General features: G+C 63.6%; 5 non-coding genes across 5 annotated transcripts; all 5 read right to left on the bottom strand.

Moving 5' to 3' along the window:
* Window positions 1–298: 298 nt before the first annotated feature.
* LOC142869123 (5S ribosomal RNA) lies at window positions 299–417 on the bottom strand. Its single transcript, XR_012917903.1, has one exon. It is a non-coding gene; the product is annotated as a 5S ribosomal RNA (ribosomal RNA).
* Window positions 418–3,946: 3,529 nt separating this feature from the next.
* Window positions 3,947–4,065, bottom strand: LOC142869122 (5S ribosomal RNA). The gene has a single exon (XR_012917902.1). It is a non-coding gene; the product is annotated as a 5S ribosomal RNA (ribosomal RNA).
* Window positions 4,066–7,592: 3,527 nt separating this feature from the next.
* LOC142869121 (5S ribosomal RNA) lies at window positions 7,593–7,711 on the bottom strand. The gene has a single exon (XR_012917901.1). It is a non-coding gene; the product is annotated as a 5S ribosomal RNA (ribosomal RNA).
* Window positions 7,712–11,238: 3,527 nt separating this feature from the next.
* Window positions 11,239–11,357, bottom strand: LOC142869111 (5S ribosomal RNA). The gene has a single exon (XR_012917891.1). It is a non-coding gene; the product is annotated as a 5S ribosomal RNA (ribosomal RNA).
* A 3,526-nt stretch (window positions 11,358–14,883) lies between these two features.
* LOC142869100 (5S ribosomal RNA) lies at window positions 14,884–15,002 on the bottom strand. The gene has a single exon (XR_012917880.1). It is a non-coding gene; the product is annotated as a 5S ribosomal RNA (ribosomal RNA).
* Window positions 15,003–16,886: the final 1,884 nt, after the last annotated feature.

Here is a 16,886-nt window from a genome sequence, read left to right as displayed (position 1 = left end):
ATGACATCCTGGCCTTCTTCTGGAACTCCCTCCCCTCTCAGACTCTCAAGGTTTCCTCCAGCGTGTCGGTTCCCACAGAGCAGACCTTTGGTCTGAGACCTGACAGTCCAGAAGCCACGCATGCTGCCGCGTGACGGCGGTGTCGCGGCTTGGGACAAGAGGAGGCCCCACGGTGCGGGCTGGGGCGCCAGGCACCGCGGCGGGCGCTGAGGGTGGGGGTGACCCCCACCCCGGGCCGCCGACTCGCTCCCAGAAAGGGGACAGAACAAGAGGCAAAACAAAAAAAAAAAAAAGAAGAAGCCTACGGCACCCGGTATTCCCAGGCGGTCTCCCATCCAAGTACTAACCAGGCCCGACCCTGCTTAGCTTCCGAGACCAGACGAGATCGGGCGCGTTCAGGGTGGTGTGGCCCTAGACGGCGGAGGGCGCCCCTGCCCCGCTCAAGAAGCCGAGCCTCTCTGCGCTTCCCCGCCGCCTCCTCCCCCCGCCCCAGGCCCCGCGCCGGCGCTGACCCGCACCGGGCCGGGCCTGTTGAGTTCACCGGCCAGGTCCGGCGGGCTCCGAGGGACGGGGGTGACAGGCGGGGCGGGGCGGGCAGGGAGCGGCGGGCCGGGGTGGGGGGCTGTCTCTCTATACACACACACACACACACACACACACACACTCACACTCACTCACTCACACTCACACAAGATGCGCCTCCACGGCTGGACTCGCCAAGGTGGAGACCTTCCAGCCCCCTTCCTCTCCTCGCCTGGCCCACCCCCAGCTCGTGGCCACCGCCGCCGCCGCCGCCGCCGCCGCCGCCGCCGATTGCGCACGCGCGGGTCGCCCGCCCTTTGACCCCAGGCAGGGGCCGCCATCCCCACAACCCCTTTCAGCTGCGCCCCCCACCCTGTGGGTGGGCTGCCGCCTATTCCCCCGGGCCCGGGCTGGGGCACAGCGCATGGGGGAGGGGAGCGAGTGTATGGGGCGTCTCTCTCTCTCTCTAGGGATGTGTCCCATGGGTGGGGTGGCGTGGTTTGTGGGGCGCTGAAGAAATCAGTCCCCTCCATCTCCTACCTCTGGAAAACGCCCAAGCCCTTGGAGAACTGCCGGCAACGCGACCGTGGGGGCCGGGACCCTCCTCTGTGTCCTCCTGTGGCCCAGTCCAAGGGGCCTGGGCCTGGCCGGGGCTGCATTGGACCCCGACCACCCTGGCGTGTGGACTCGCTAAAAATCGGCGATTAGATATTGGATTCCAGCTTCATTGAGGTCATTTCACTAATGAGTGCACCGGAAAGAGTTTCCTAATCCATCTGTGAGGGTGGCAACTGAAAGAGAATTTTAAAGCTGACAGAATAGGCGAGGAAAGGCATAGGAGATTTCCACACCCAGTAAGGAAGCCTTTCCCGAAATGGAAGAAAGAAACGAGCAAACAGAAACACCGGTAGCCCGCCAGGATCAGAGTCTGCCCCCGAGAGAAAGTACCCTGACCAGGTTCACCCGTGGGTGGGTGGCGAGCTAGCGGCATTCAGAAGAGCGAGGCCCGCAGTCTGTGCAGAAGACACCTGCACTCGGGTGTGTGTGGCGGCACGATTCACAAGCAGCTCCAGATGTTAAGCCAAGGAGAAGCCAGGGAGTTCCCAACGCCCCAGGTGTCCTCAGCCCACGACTGGCTGCTGGGGGAATGCGAAGCCCGGCTCCTTGTCTCAGAGCCCTTGTCTCAGAGCGGGACAACCAGGAGGTGTGACGTACACCCCGGGGTTCCCAGGAGGATCAGGCTGAAGCTGGGACTTGGCCTGAAAGTGTCCCCTCGCATGGCCACCCCCTTCCCCTTCCTGCTCCTCTACTCCTGGTGCCCCTCCATCCAGGGGCCAGACCTTAAAGAGTCACCCGCAAGAGAATCCTGGTCCCAAAGGAGCCTTCTGGGGGACCCGTGCTGAGAGAGGTTGTGGGCATGGCCCGCTGGGGCTCTGCCCGACCCAGGGCTGAGAGATGCAACCTCCCAGCTCTGGGTCCCTGCAGGGGAAGCGTTGGCAAGCACAGGGCCAGTCCTCCAAAGGCCCAGGTGCAGGGAGCCCAGGCCAAGCAGCCTGTGGAAGAAGCCACCCCGGGAACACGACTGCAGGCCACGCCCCTTCCCACCTCCTCCTCCTCCTCCTCCTGCTCCTCCACCCCCCCCGACCTCCCACCCCCCCACCCCACCCCCCGACATGGCGCAGGGCTCAGAGACACCTCAGACACTTGCTACCCAAAGTGCAAAGGGCATCAGTTGCTCCTCCAAACCCCCCCCCGTGCCCAGCAGACCGCGTTGTCCAGCCAGCCCCCGGGCCTCCCTGGGGTGCCCAGCACAAAAGTGCAGACAACCACCGGACCCTCAATCTCAGTTTTCGGATGTTTTTGCCACTCTAAGGACCCGCAGGCCAGCTGGGCCTTCTGGCAGGACAGAGAGCCCCGGAATCCGACGTGGAGAGCTGGGTGTACGTCCCCACGAGGAGGCGGTCCCCACCTCCGCGGCTCTCCCCTTGCGGGGGGGAAAAGCAGCCACGGGGCCTCAGAGAAGACACCAGGCTGGGCGCCCGCCCCACAGTGGGGGCACGTCCCCCGCAGGCCACTTAGCGCCGGCCGCCGGCCGGCGGACGGTTGGGTGGCGCGAGACGCTGCGGCCGCCCTGCTACCGGGTTCCTGGGAGGGCGTCCTGGAACCAGCGTCCACACCAAGCCCTTGGAAGGCCCAGGCGACGGAGGAGCCCCGTCAGGCAGGGGCCGAGGACGGTGACGGCCCGGGTGGGGAGGAGCGTGTCAGGCAGGGGCAGAGGACGGTGACAGGTGACAGGCCGGGCGGGAAGGAGTCAGTCAGGCAGGGGCCGAGGAGGAGACGGGCTGGGTAAGGGTTAGGGTTAGAGTCAGGGCACAAGTCACAATCGCAAAGACCTGGAAGCGACCCGAGTGCCCATCGACCCACGAGTGCGTAAATGAAATGTGGCGCGTGGACACCACGGAGTGCTATTCAGCTAGGAGGAGCAGCGGTGAGAGGGCACCTCTCGTGGTTCTCCTGGCCAGAGCTGGAACCCGTTCCAGTAAGCCAGGTAGCCCAAGAATGGACACACGAGCACCACGTGCTCGCGCTCACCAGCAAATGGGTACGAACCGATGGACACCTAAGTGGACACAGAGGAATCACCTTCATCGGGTGGGTGTCGGGCGGGTGGGGGGAGGGGATGGGCATACACCTCCATTAGGAACGGGGTGGGTGCGCACCGACTGGGGGATGGGCGCACTTGAGGCTCTGACCCGAGGGGGGAGGCTGGGAGAGGGCAACGTACCCGACCTTAACATTGGTACCCCCACAATACGCTGGAACAACATCAGAGGTAAATGAATAAGAACACAGGGGGGAGGGGGGCACGGGCAACACATGTCACCTTAATACTTGGACTCCCATCATCTGCTTGAAAAGAGAGAGAAAAGAAAATGCAATCATAGAGATAAGAGACACTTTTTAAACATAATGAATCCGAAGAGAAAAGTAAAAGGAGGCCTGTGGAGCAGGTCTGGGTGTGACTCCGGATCCCCCAACATCAGGTGCCACCACCAAAGATTCCTACGTGTAGCCCATAGAACCCCAAAAGCAACGGGACGAGTTCTGGTCACATACTCCCTCAAAATGACATCCTGGCCTTCTTCTGGAACTCCCTCCCCTCTCAGACTCTCAAGGTTTCCTCCAGCGTGTCGGTTCCCACAGAGCAGACCTTTGGTCTGAGACCTGACAGTCCAGAAGCCACGCATGCTGCCGCGTGACGGCGGTGTCGCGGCTTGGGACAAGAGGAGGCCCCACGGTGCGGGCTGGGGCGCCAGGCACCGCGGCGGGCGCTGAGGGTGGGGGTGACCCCCACCCCGGGCCGCCGACTCGCTCCCAGAAAGGGGACAGAACAAGAGGCAAAACAAAAAAAAAAAAAAGAAGAAGCCTACGGCACCCGGTATTCCCAGGCGGTCTCCCATCCAAGTACTAACCAGGCCCGACCCTGCTTAGCTTCCGAGACCAGACGAGATCGGGCGCGTTCAGGGTGGTGTGGCCCTAGACGGCGGAGGGCGCCCCTGCCCCGCTCAAGAAGCCGAGCCTCTCTGCGCTTCCCCGCCGCCTCCTCCCCCCGCCCCAGGCCCCGCGCCGGCGCTGACCCGCACCGGGCCGGGCCTGTTGAGTTCACCGGCCGGGTCCGGCGGGCTCCGAGGGACGGGGGTGACAGGCGGGGCGGGGCGGGGCGGGCAGGGAGCGGCGGGCCGGGGTGGGGGGCTGTCTCTCTATACACACACACACACACACACACACACACACACTCACACTCACACTCACTCACTCACACTCACACAAGATGCGCCTCCACGGCTGGACTCGCCAAGGTGGAGACCTTCCAGCCCCCTTCCTCTCCTCGCCTGGCCCACCCCCAGCTCGTGGCCGCCGCCGCCGCCGCCGCCGATTGCGCACGCGCGGGTCGCCCGCCCTTTGACCCCAGGCAGGGTCCGCCATCCCCGACAACCCCTTTCAGCTGCGCCCCCCACCCTGTGGGTGGGCTGCCGCCTATTCCCCCGGGCCCGGGCTGGGGCACAGCGCATGGGGGAGGGGAGCGAGTGTATGGGGCGTCTCTCTCTCTCTCTAGGGATGTGTCCCATGGGTGGGGTGGCGTGGTTTGTGGGGCGCTGAAGAAATCAGTCCCCTCCATCTCCTACCTCTGGAAAACGCCCAAGCCCTTGGAGAACTGCCGGCAACGCGACCGTGGGGGCCGGGACCCTCCTCTGTGTCCTCCTGTGGCCCAGTCCAAGGGGCCTGGGCCTGGCCGGGGCTGCATTGGACCCCGACCACCCTGGCGTGTGGACTCGCTAAAAATCGGCGATTAGATATTGGATTCCAGCTTCATTGAGGTCATTTCACTAATGAGTGCACCGGAAAGAGTTTCCTAATCCATCTGTGAGGGTGGCAACTGAAAGAGAATTTTAAAGCTGACAGAATAGGCGAGGAAAGGCATAGGAGATTTCCACACCCAGTAAGGAAGCCTTTCCCGAAATGGAAGAAAGAAACGAGCAAACAGAAACACCGGTAGCCCGCCAGGATCAGAGTCTGCCCCCGAGAGAAAGTACCCTGACCAGGTTCACCCGTGGGTGGGTGGCGAGCTAGCGGCATTCAGAAGAGCGAGGCCCGCAGTCTGTGCAGAAGACACCTGCACTCGGGTGTGTGTGGCGGCACGATTCACAAGCAGCTCCAGATGTTAAGCCAAGGAGAAGCCAGGGAGTTCCCAACGCCCCAGGTGTCCTCAGCCCACGACTGGCTGCTGGGGGAATGCGAAGCCCGGCTCCTTGTCTCAGAGCCCTTGTCTCAGAGCGGGACAACCAGGAGGTGTGACGTACACCCCGGGGTTCCCAGGAGGATCAGGCTGAAGCTGGGACTTGGCCTGAAAGTGTCCCCTCGCATGGCCACCCCCTTCCCCTTCCTGCTCCTCTACTCCTGGTGCCCCTCCATCCAGGGGCCAGACCTTAAAGAGTCACCCGCAAGAGAATCCTGGTCCCAAAGGAGCCTTCTGGGGGACCCGTGCTGAGAGAGGTTGTGGGCATGGCCCGCTGGGGCTCTGCCCGACCCAGGGCTGAGAGATGCAACCTCCCAGCTCTGGGTCCCTGCAGGGGAAGCGTTGGCAAGCACAGGGCCAGTCCTCCAAAGGCCCAGGTGCAGGGAGCCCAGGCCAAGCAGCCTGTGGAAGAAGCCACCCCGGGAACACGACTGCAGGCCACGGCCCTTCCCACCTCCTCCTCCTCCTCCTCCTGCTCCTCCACCCCCCCGACCTCCCACCCCCCCACCCCACCCCCCGACATGGCGCAGGGCTCAGAGACACCTCAGACACTTGCTACCCAAAGTGCAAAGGGCATCAGTTGCTCCTCCAAACCCCCCCCCGTGCCCAGCAGACCGCGTTGTCCAGCCAGCCCCCGGGCCTCCCTGGGGTGCCCAGCACAAAAGTGCAGACAACCACCGGACCCTCAATCTCAGTTTTCGGATGTTTTTGCCACTCTAAGGACCCGCAGGCCAGCTGGGCCTTCTGGCAGGACAGAGAGCCCCGGAATCCGACGTGGAGAGCTGGGTGTACGTCCCCACGAGGAGGCGGTCCCCACCTCCGCGGCTCTCCCCTTGCGGGGGGGAAAAGCAGCCACGGGGCCTCAGAGAAGACACCAGGCTGGGCGCCCGCCCCACAGTGGGGGCACGTCCCCCGCAGGCCACTTAGCGCCGGCCGCCGGCCGGCGGACGGTTGGGTGGCGCGAGACGCAGCGGCCGCCCTGCTACCGGGTTCCTGGGAGGGCGTCCTGGAACCAGCGTCCACACCAAGCCCTTGGAAGGCCCAGGCGACGGAGGAGCCCCGTCAGGCAGGGGCCGAGGACGGTGACGGCCCGGGTGGGGAGGAGCGTGTCAGGCAGGGGCAGAGGACGGTGACAGGTGACAGGCCGGGCGGGAAGGAGTCAGTCAGGCAGGGGCCGAGGAGGAGACGGGCTGGGTAAGGGTTAGGGTTAGAGTCAGGGCACAAGTCACAATCGCAAAGACCTGGAAGCGACCCGAGTGCCCATCGACCCACGAGTGCGTAAATGAAATGTGGCGCGTGGACACCACGGAGTGCTATTCAGCTAGGAGGAGCAGCGGTGAGAGGGCACCTCTCGTGGTTCTCCTGGCCAGAGCTGGAACCCGTTCCAGTAAGCCAGGTAGCCCAAGAATGGACACACGAGCACCACGTGCTCGCGCTCACCAGCAAATGGGTACGAACCGATGGACACCTAAGTGGACACAGAGGAATCACCTTCATCGGGTGGGTGTCGGGCGGGTGGGGGGAGGGGATGGGCATACACCTCCATTAGGAACGGGGTGGGTGCGCACCGACTGGGGGATGGGCGCACTTGAGGCTCTGACCCGAGGGGGGAGGCTGGGAGAGGGCAACGTACCCGACCTTAACATTGGTACCCCCACAATACGCTGGAACAACATCAGAGGTAAATGAATAAGAACACAGGGGGGAGGGGGGCACGGGCAACACATGTCACCTTAATACTTGGACTCCCATCATCTGCTTGAAAAGAGAGAGAAAAGAAAATGCAATCATAGAGATAAGAGACACTTTTTAAACATAATGAATCCGAAGAGAAAAGTAAAAGGAGGCCTGTGGAGCAGGTCTGGGTGTGACTCCGGATCCCCCAACATCAGGTGCCACCACCAAAGATTCCTACGTGTAGCCCATAGAACCCCAAAAGCAACGGGACGAGTTCTGGTCACATACTCCCTCAAAATGACATCCTGGCCTTCTTCTGGAACTCCCTCCCCTCTCAGACTCTCAAGGTTTCCTCCAGCGTGTCGGTTCCCACAGAGCAGACCTTTGGTCTGAGACCTGACAGTCCAGAAGCCACGCATGCTGCCGCGTGACGGCGGTGTCGCGGCTTGGGACAAGAGGAGGCCCCACGGTGCGGGCTGGGGCGCCAGGCACCGCGGCGGGCGCTGAGGGTGGGGGTGACCCCCACCCCGGGCCGCCGACTCGCTCCCAGAAAGGGGACAGAACAAGAGGCAAAACAAAAAAAAAAAAAAGAAGAAGCCTACGGCACCCGGTATTCCCAGGCGGTCTCCCATCCAAGTACTAACCAGGCCCGACCCTGCTTAGCTTCCGAGACCAGACGAGATCGGGCGCGTTCAGGGTGGTGTGGCCCTAGACGGCGGAGGGCGCCCCTGCCCCGCTCAAGAAGCCGAGCCTCTCTGCGCTTCCCCGCCGCCTCCTCCCCCCGCCCCAGGCCCCGCGCCGGCGCTGACCCGCACCGGGCCGGGCCTGTTGAGTTCACCGGCCGGGTCCGGCGGGCTCCGAGGGACGGGGGTGACAGGCGGGGCGGGGCGGGGCGGGCAGGGAGCGGCGGGCCGGGGTGGGGGGCTGTCTCTCTATACACACACACACACACACACACACACACACACTCACACTCACACTCACTCACTCACACTCACACAAGATGCGCCTCCACGGCTGGACTCGCCAAGGTGGAGACCTTCCAGCCCCCTTCCTCTCCTCGCCTGGCCCACCCCCAGCTCGTGGCCGCCGCCGCCGCCGCCGCCGATTGCGCACGCGCGGGTCGCCCGCCCTTTGACCCCAGGCAGGGTCCGCCATCCCCGACAACCCCTTTCAGCTGCGCCCCCCACCCTGTGGGTGGGCTGCCGCCTATTCCCCCGGGCCCGGGCTGGGGCACAGCGCATGGGGGAGGGGAGCGAGTGTATGGGGCGTCTCTCTCTCTCTCTAGGGATGTGTCCCATGGGTGGGGTGGCGTGGTTTGTGGGGCGCTGAAGAAATCAGTCCCCTCCATCTCCTACCTCTGGAAAACGCCCAAGCCCTTGGAGAACTGCCGGCAACGCGACCGTGGGGGCCGGGACCCTCCTCTGTGTCCTCCTGTGGCCCAGTCCAAGGGGCCTGGGCCTGGCCGGGGCTGCATTGGACCCCGACCACCCTGGCGTGTGGACTCGCTAAAAATCGGCGATTAGATATTGGATTCCAGCTTCATTGAGGTCATTTCACTAATGAGTGCACCGGAAAGAGTTTCCTAATCCATCTGTGAGGGTGGCAACTGAAAGAGAATTTTAAAGCTGACAGAATAGGCGAGGAAAGGCATAGGAGATTTCCACACCCAGTAAGGAAGCCTTTCCCGAAATGGAAGAAAGAAACGAGCAAACAGAAACACCGGTAGCCCGCCAGGATCAGAGTCTGCCCCCGAGAGAAAGTACCCTGACCAGGTTCACCCGTGGGTGGGTGGCGAGCTAGCGGCATTCAGAAGAGCGAGGCCCGCAGTCTGTGCAGAAGACACCTGCACTCGGGTGTGTGTGGCGGCACGATTCACAAGCAGCTCCAGATGTTAAGCCAAGGAGAAGCCAGGGAGTTCCCAACGCCCCAGGTGTCCTCAGCCCACGACTGGCTGCTGGGGGAATGCGAAGCCCGGCTCCTTGTCTCAGAGCCCTTGTCTCAGAGCGGGACAACCAGGAGGTGTGACGTACACCCCGGGGTTCCCAGGAGGATCAGGCTGAAGCTGGGACTTGGCCTGAAAGTGTCCCCTCGCATGGCCACCCCCTTCCCCTTCCTGCTCCTCTACTCCTGGTGCCCCTCCATCCAGGGGCCAGACCTTAAAGAGTCACCCGCAAGAGAATCCTGGTCCCAAAGGAGCCTTCTGGGGGACCCGTGCTGAGAGAGGTTGTGGGCATGGCCCGCTGGGGCTCTGCCCGACCCAGGGCTGAGAGATGCAACCTCCCAGCTCTGGGTCCCTGCAGGGGAAGCGTTGGCAAGCACAGGGCCAGTCCTCCAAAGGCCCAGGTGCAGGGAGCCCAGGCCAAGCAGCCTGTGGAAGAAGCCACCCCGGGAACACGACTGCAGGCCACGGCCCTTCCCACCTCCTCCTCCTCCTCCTCCTGCTCCTCCACCCCCCCCGACCTCCCACCCCCCCACCCCACCCCCCGACATGGCGCAGGGCTCAGAGACACCTCAGACACTTGCTACCCAAAGTGCAAAGGGCATCAGTTGCTCCTCCAAACCCCCCCCCGTGCCCAGCAGACCGCGTTGTCCAGCCAGCCCCCGGGCCTCCCTGGGGTGCCCAGCACAAAAGTGCAGACAACCACCGGACCCTCAATCTCAGTTTTCGGATGTTTTTGCCACTCTAAGGACCCGCAGGCCAGCTGGGCCTTCTGGCAGGACAGAGAGCCCCGGAATCCGACGTGGAGAGCTGGGTGTACGTCCCCACGAGGAGGCGGTCCCCACCTCCGCGGCTCTCCCCTTGCGGGGGGGAAAAGCAGCCACGGGGCCTCAGAGAAGACACCAGGCTGGGCGCCCGCCCCACAGTGGGGGCACGTCCCCCGCAGGCCACTTAGCGCCGGCCGCCGGCCGGCGGACGGTTGGGTGGCGCGAGACGCTGCGGCCGCCCTGCTACCGGGTTCCTGGGAGGGCGTCCTGGAACCAGCGTCCACACCAAGCCCTTGGAAGGCCCAGGCGACGGAGGAGCCCCGTCAGGCAGGGGCCGAGGACGGTGACGGCCCGGGTGGGGAGGAGCGTGTCAGGCAGGGGCAGAGGACGGTGACAGGTGACAGGCCGGGCGGGAAGGAGTCAGTCAGGCAGGGGCCGAGGAGGAGACGGGCTGGGTAAGGGTTAGGGTTAGAGTCAGGGCACAAGTCACAATCGCAAAGACCTGGAAGCGACCCGAGTGCCCATCGACCCACGAGTGCGTAAATGAAATGTGGCGCGTGGACACCACGGAGTGCTATTCAGCTAGGAGGAGCAGCGGTGAGAGGGCACCTCTCGTGGTTCTCCTGGCCAGAGCTGGAACCCGTTCCAGTAAGCCAGGTAGCCCAAGAATGGACACACGAGCACCACGTGCTCGCGCTCACCAGCAAATGGGTACGAACCGATGGACACCTAAGTGGACACAGAGGAATCACCTTCATCGGGTGGGTGTCGGGCGGGTGGGGGGAGGGGATGGGCATACACCTCCATTAGGAACGGGGTGGGTGCGCACCGACTGGGGGATGGGCGCACTTGAGGCTCTGACCCGAGGGGGGAGGCTGGGAGAGGGCAACGTACCCGACCTTAACATTGGTACCCCCACAATACGCTGGAACAACATCAGAGGTAAATGAATAAGAACACAGGGGGGAGGGGGGCACGGGCAACACATGTCACCTTAATACTTGGACTCCCATCATCTGCTTGAAAAGAGAGAGAAAAGAAAATGCAATCATAGAGATAAGAGACACTTTTTAAACATAATGAATCCGAAGAGAAAAGTAAAAGGAGGCCTGTGGAGCAGGTCTGGGTGTGACTCCGGATCCCCCAACATCAGGTGCCACCACCAAAGATTCCTACGTGTAGCCCATAGAACCCCAAAAGCAACGGGACGAGTTCTGGTCACATACTCCCTCAAAATGACATCCTGGCCTTCTTCTGGAACTCCCTCCCCTCTCAGACTCTCAAGGTTTCCTCCAGCGTGTCGGTTCCCACAGAGCAGACCTTTGGTCTGAGACCTGACAGTCCAGAAGCCACGCATGCTGCCGCGTGACGGCGGTGTCGCGGCTTGGGACAAGAGGAGGCCCCACGGTGCGGGCTGGGGCGCCAGGCACCGCGGCGGGCGCTGAGGGTGGGGGTGACCCCACCCCGGGCCGCCGACTCGCTCCCAGAAAGGGGACAGAACAAGAGGCAAAACAAAAAAAAAAAAAAGAAGAAGCCTACGGCACCCGGTATTCCCAGGCGGTCTCCCATCCAAGTACTAACCAGGCCCGACCCTGCTTAGCTTCCGAGACCAGACGAGATCGGGCGCGTTCAGGGTGGTGTGGCCCTAGACGGCGGAGGGCGCCCCTGCCCCGCTCAAGAAGCCGAGCCTCTCTGCGCTTCCCCGCCGCCTCCTCCCCCCGCCCCAGGCCCCGCGCCGGCGCTGACCCGCACCGGGCCGGGCCTGTTGAGTTCACCGGCCGGGTCCGGCGGGCTCCGAGGGACGGGGGTGACAGGCGGGGCGGGGCGGGGCGGGCAGGGAGCGGCGGGCCGGGGTGGGGGGCTGTCTCTCTATACACACACACACACACACACACACACACACACTCACACTCACACTCACTCACTCACACTCACACAAGATGCGCCTCCACGGCTGGACTCGCCAAGGTGGAGACCTTCCAGCCCCCTTCCTCTCCTCGCCTGGCCCACCCCCAGCTCGTGGCCGCCGCCGCCGCCGCCGCCGATTGCGCACGCGCGGGTCGCCCGCCCTTTGACCCCAGGCAGGGTCCGCCATCCCCGACAACCCCTTTCAGCTGCGCCCCCCACCCTGTGGGTGGGCTGCCGCCTATTCCCCCGGGCCCGGGCTGGGGCACAGCGCATGGGGGAGGGGAGCGAGTGTATGGGGCGTCTCTCTCTCTCTCTAGGGATGTGTCCCATGGGTGGGGTGGCGTGGTTTGTGGGGCGCTGAAGAAATCAGTCCCCTCCATCTCCTACCTCTGGAAAACGCCCAAGCCCTTGGAGAACTGCCGGCAACGCGACCGTGGGGGCCGGGACCCTCCTCTGTGTCCTCCTGTGGCCCAGTCCAAGGGGCCTGGGCCTGGCCGGGGCTGCATTGGACCCCGACCACCCTGGCGTGTGGACTCGCTAAAAATCGGCGATTAGATATTGGATTCCAGCTTCATTGAGGTCATTTCACTAATGAGTGCACCGGAAAGAGTTTCCTAATCCATCTGTGAGGGTGGCAACTGAAAGAGAATTTTAAAGCTGACAGAATAGGCGAGGAAAGGCATAGGAGATTTCCACACCCAGTAAGGAAGCCTTTCCCGAAATGGAAGAAAGAAACGAGCAAACAGAAACACCGGTAGCCCGCCAGGATCAGAGTCTGCCCCCGAGAGAAAGTACCCTGACCAGGTTCACCCGTGGGTGGGTGGCGAGCTAGCGGCATTCAGAAGAGCGAGGCCCGCAGTCTGTGCAGAAGACACCTGCACTCGGGTGTGTGTGGCGGCACGATTCACAAGCAGCTCCAGATGTTAAGCCAAGGAGAAGCCAGGGAGTTCCCAACGCCCCAGGTGTCCTCAGCCCACGACTGGCTGCTGGGGGAATGCGAAGCCCGGCTCCTTGTCTCAGAGCCCTTGTCTCAGAGCGGGACAACCAGGAGGTGTGACGTACACCCCGGGGTTCCCAGGAGGATCAGGCTGAAGCTGGGACTTGGCCTGAAAGTGTCCCCTCGCATGGCCACCCCCTTCCCCTTCCTGCTCCTCTACTCCTGGTGCCCCTCCATCCAGGGGCCAGACCTTAAAGAGTCACCCGCAAGAGAATCCTGGTCCCAAAGGAGCCTTCTGGGGGACCCGTGCTGAGAGAGGTTGTGGGCATGGCCCGCTGGGGCTCTGCCCGACCCAGGGCTGAGAGATGCAACCTCCCAGCTCTGGGTCCCTGCAGGGGAAGCGTTGGCAAGCACAGGGCCAGTCCTCCAAAGGCCCAGGTGCAGGGAGCCCAGGCCAAGCAGCCTGTGGAAGAAGCCACCCCGGGAACACGACTGCAGGCCACGGCCCTTCCCACCTCCTCCTCCTCCTCCTCCTGCTCCTCCACCCCCCCCGACCTCCCACCCCCCCACCCCACCCCCCGACATGGCGCAGGGCTCAGAGACACCTCAGACACTTGCTACCCAAAGTGCAAAGGGCATCAGTTGCTCCTCCAAACCCCCCCCCTGCCCAGCAGACCGCGTTGTCCAGCCAGCCCCCGGGCCTCCCTGGGGTGCCCAGCACAAAAGTGCAGACAACCACCGGACCCTCAATCTCAGTTTTCGGATGTTTTTGCCACTCTAAGGACCCGCAGGCCAGCTGGGCCTTCTGGCAGGACAGAGAGCCCCGGAATCCGACGTGGAGAGCTGGGTGTACGTCCCCACGAGGAGGCGGTCCCCACCTCCGCGGCTCTCCCCTTGCGGGGGGGAAAAGCAGCCACGGGGCCTCAGAGAAGACACCAGGCTGGGCGCCCGCCCCACAGTGGGGGCACGTCCCCCGCAGGCCACTTAGCGCCGGCCGCCGGCCGGCGGACGGTTGGGTGGCGCGAGACGCTGCGGCCGCCCTGCTACCGGGTTCCTGGGAGGGCGTCCTGGAACCAGCGTCCACACCAAGCCCTTGGAAGGCCCAGGCGACGGAGGAGCCCCGTCAGGCAGGGGCCGAGGACGGTGACGGCCCGGGCGGGGAGGAGCGTGTCAGGCAGGGGCAGAGGACGGTGACAGGTGACAGGCCGGGCGGGAAGGAGTCAGTCAGGCAGGGGCCGAGGAGGAGACGGGCTGGGTAAGGGTTAGGGTTAGAGTCAGGGCACAAGTCACAATCGCAAAGACCTGGAAGCGACCCGAGTGCCCATCGACCCACGAGTGCGTAAATGAAATGTGGCGCGTGGACACCACGGAGTGCTATTCAGCTAGGAGGAGCAGCGGTGAGAGGGCACCTCTCGTGGTTCTCCTGGCCAGAGCTGGAACCCGTTCCAGTAAGCCAGGTAGCCCAAGAATGGACACACGAGCACCACGTGCTCGCGCTCACCAGCAAATGGGTACGAACCGATGGACACCTAAGTGGACACAGAGGAATCACCTTCATCGGGTGGGTGTCGGGCGGGTGGGGGGAGGGGATGGGCATACACCTCCATTAGGAACGGGGTGGGTGCGCACCGACTGGGGGATGGGCGCACTTGAGGCTCTGACCCGAGGGGGGAGGCTGGGAGAGGGCAACGTACCCGACCTTAACATTGGTACCCCCACAATACGCTGGAACAACATCAGAGGTAAATGAATAAGAACACAGGGGGGAGGGGGGCACGGGCAACACATGTCACCTTAATACTTGGACTCCCATCATCTGCTTGAAAAGAGAGAGAAAAGAAAATGCAATCATAGAGATAAGAGACACTTTTTAAACATAATGAATCCGAAGAGAAAAGTAAAAGGAGGCCTGTGGAGCAGGTCTGGGTGTGACTCCGGATCCCCCAACATCAGGTGCCACCACCAAAGATTCCTACGTGTAGCCCATAGAACCCCAAAAGCAACGGGACGAGTTCTGGTCACATACTCCCTCAAAATGACATCCTGGCCTTCTTCTGGAACTCCCTCCCCTCTCAGACTCTCAAGGTTTCCTCCAGCGTGTCGGTTCCCACAGAGCAGACCTTTGGTCTGAGACCTGACAGTCCAGAAGCCACGCATGCTGCCGCGTGACGGCGGTGTCGCGGCTTGGGACAAGAGGAGGCCCCACGGTGCGGGCTGGGGCGCCAGGCACCGCGGCGGGCGCTGAGGGTGGGGGTGACCCCACCCCGGGCCGCCGACTCGCTCCCAGAAAGGGGACAGAACAAGAGGCAAAACAAAAAAAAAAAAAAGAAGAAGCCTACGGCACCCGGTATTCCCAGGCGGTCTCCCATCCAAGTACTAACCAGGCCCGACCCTGCTTAGCTTCCGAGACCAGACGAGATCGGGCGCGTTCAGGGTGGTGTGGCCCTAGACGGCGGAGGGCGCCCCTGCCCCGCTCAAGAAGCCGAGCCTCTCTGCGCTTCCCCGCCGCCTCCTCCCCCCGCCCCAGGCCCCGCGCCGGCGCTGAACCGCACCGGGCCGGGCCTGTTGAGTTCACCGGCCGGGTCCGGCGGGCTCCGAGGGACGGGGGTGACAGGCGGGGCGGGGCGGGGCGGGCAGGGAGCGGCGGGCCGGGGTGGGGGGCTGTCTCTCTATACACACACACACACACACACACACACACACACACTCACACTCACACTCACTCACTCACACTCACACAAGATGCGCCTCCACGGCTGGACTCGCCAAGGTGGAGACCTTCCAGCCCCCTTCCTCTCCTCGCCTGGCCCACCCCCAGCTCGTGGCCGCCGCCGCCGCCGCCGCCGATTGCGCACGCGCGGGTCGCCCGCCCTTTGACCCCAGGCAGGGTCCGCCATCCCCGACAACCCCTTTCAGCTGCGCCCCCCACCCTGTGGGTGGGCTGCCGCCTATTCCCCCGGGCCCGGGCTGGGGCACAGCGCATGGGGGAGGGGAGCGAGTGTATGGGGCGTCTCTCTCTCTCTCTAGGGATGTGTCCCATGGGTGGGGTGGCGTGGTTTGTGGGGCGCTGAAGAAATCAGTCCCCTCCATCTCCTACCTCTGGAAAACGCCCAAGCCCTTGGAGAACTGCCGGCAACGCGACCGTGGGGGCCGGGACCCTCCTCTGTGTCCTCCTGTGGCCCAGTCCAAGGGGCCTGGGCCTGGCCGGGGCTGCATTGGACCCCGACCACCCTGGCGTGTGGACTCGCTAAAAATCGGCGATTAGATATTGGATTCCAGCTTCATTGAGGTCATTTCACTAATGAGTGCACCGGAAAGAGTTTCCTAATCCATCTGTGAGGGTGGCAACTGAAAGAGAATTTTAAAGCTGACAGAATAGGCGAGGAAAGGCATAGGAGATTTCCACACCCAGTAAGGAAGCCTTTCCCGAAATGGAAGAAAGAAACGAGCAAACAGAAACACCGGTAGCCCGCCAGGATCAGAGTCTGCCCCCGAGAGAAAGTACCCTGACCAGGTTCACCCGTGGGTGGGTGGCGAGCTAGCGGCATTCAGAAGAGCGAGGCCCGCAGTCTGTGCAGAAGACACCTGCACTCGGGTGTGTGTGGCGGCACGATTCACAAGCAGCTCCAGATGTTAAGCCAAGGAGAAGCCAGGGAGTTCCCAACGCCCCAGGTGTCCTCAGCCCACGACTGGCTGCTGGGGGAATGCGAAGCCCGGCTCCTTGTCTCAGAGCCCTTGTCTCAGAGCGGGACAACCAGGAGGTGTGACGTACACCCCGGGGTTCCCAGGAGGATCAGGCTGAAGCTGGGACTTGGCCTGAAAGTGTCCCCTCGCATGGCCACCCCCTTCCCCTTCCTGCTCCTCTACTCCTGGTGCCCCTCCATCCAGGGGCCAGACCTTAAAGAGTCACCCGCAAGAGAATCCTGGTCCCAAAGGAGCCTTCTGGGGGACCCGTGCTGAGAGAGGTTGTGGGCATGGCCCGCTGGGGCTCTGCCCGACCCAGGGCTGAGAGATGCAACCTCCCAGCTCTGGGTCCCTGCAGGGGAAGCGTTGGCAAGCACAGGGCCAGTCCTCCAAAGGCCCAGGTGCAGGGAGCCCAGGCCAAGCAGCCTGTGGAAGAAGCCACCCCGGGAACACGACTGCAGGCCACGCCCCTTCCCACCTCCTCCTCCTCCTCCTCCTGCTCCTCCACCCCCCCCGACCTCCCACCCCCCCACCCCACCCCCCGACATGGCGCAGGGCTCAGAGACACCTCAGACACTTGCTACCCAAAGTGCAAAGGGCATCAGTTGCTCCTCCAAACCCCCCCCCGTGCCCAGCAGACCGCGTTGTCCA

This window comes from Microcebus murinus, unplaced genomic scaffold (assembly GCF_040939455.1).
Source record: "Microcebus murinus isolate Inina unplaced genomic scaffold, M.murinus_Inina_mat1.0 scaf057_hap2_Mmur4.0, whole genome shotgun sequence".
Taxonomy (NCBI): Eukaryota; Metazoa; Chordata; class Mammalia; order Primates; family Cheirogaleidae; genus Microcebus; species Microcebus murinus.
The sequence above is the reverse complement of the archived record's forward strand: the minus strand, read 5'-3'. Positions and strand labels throughout refer to the sequence as shown.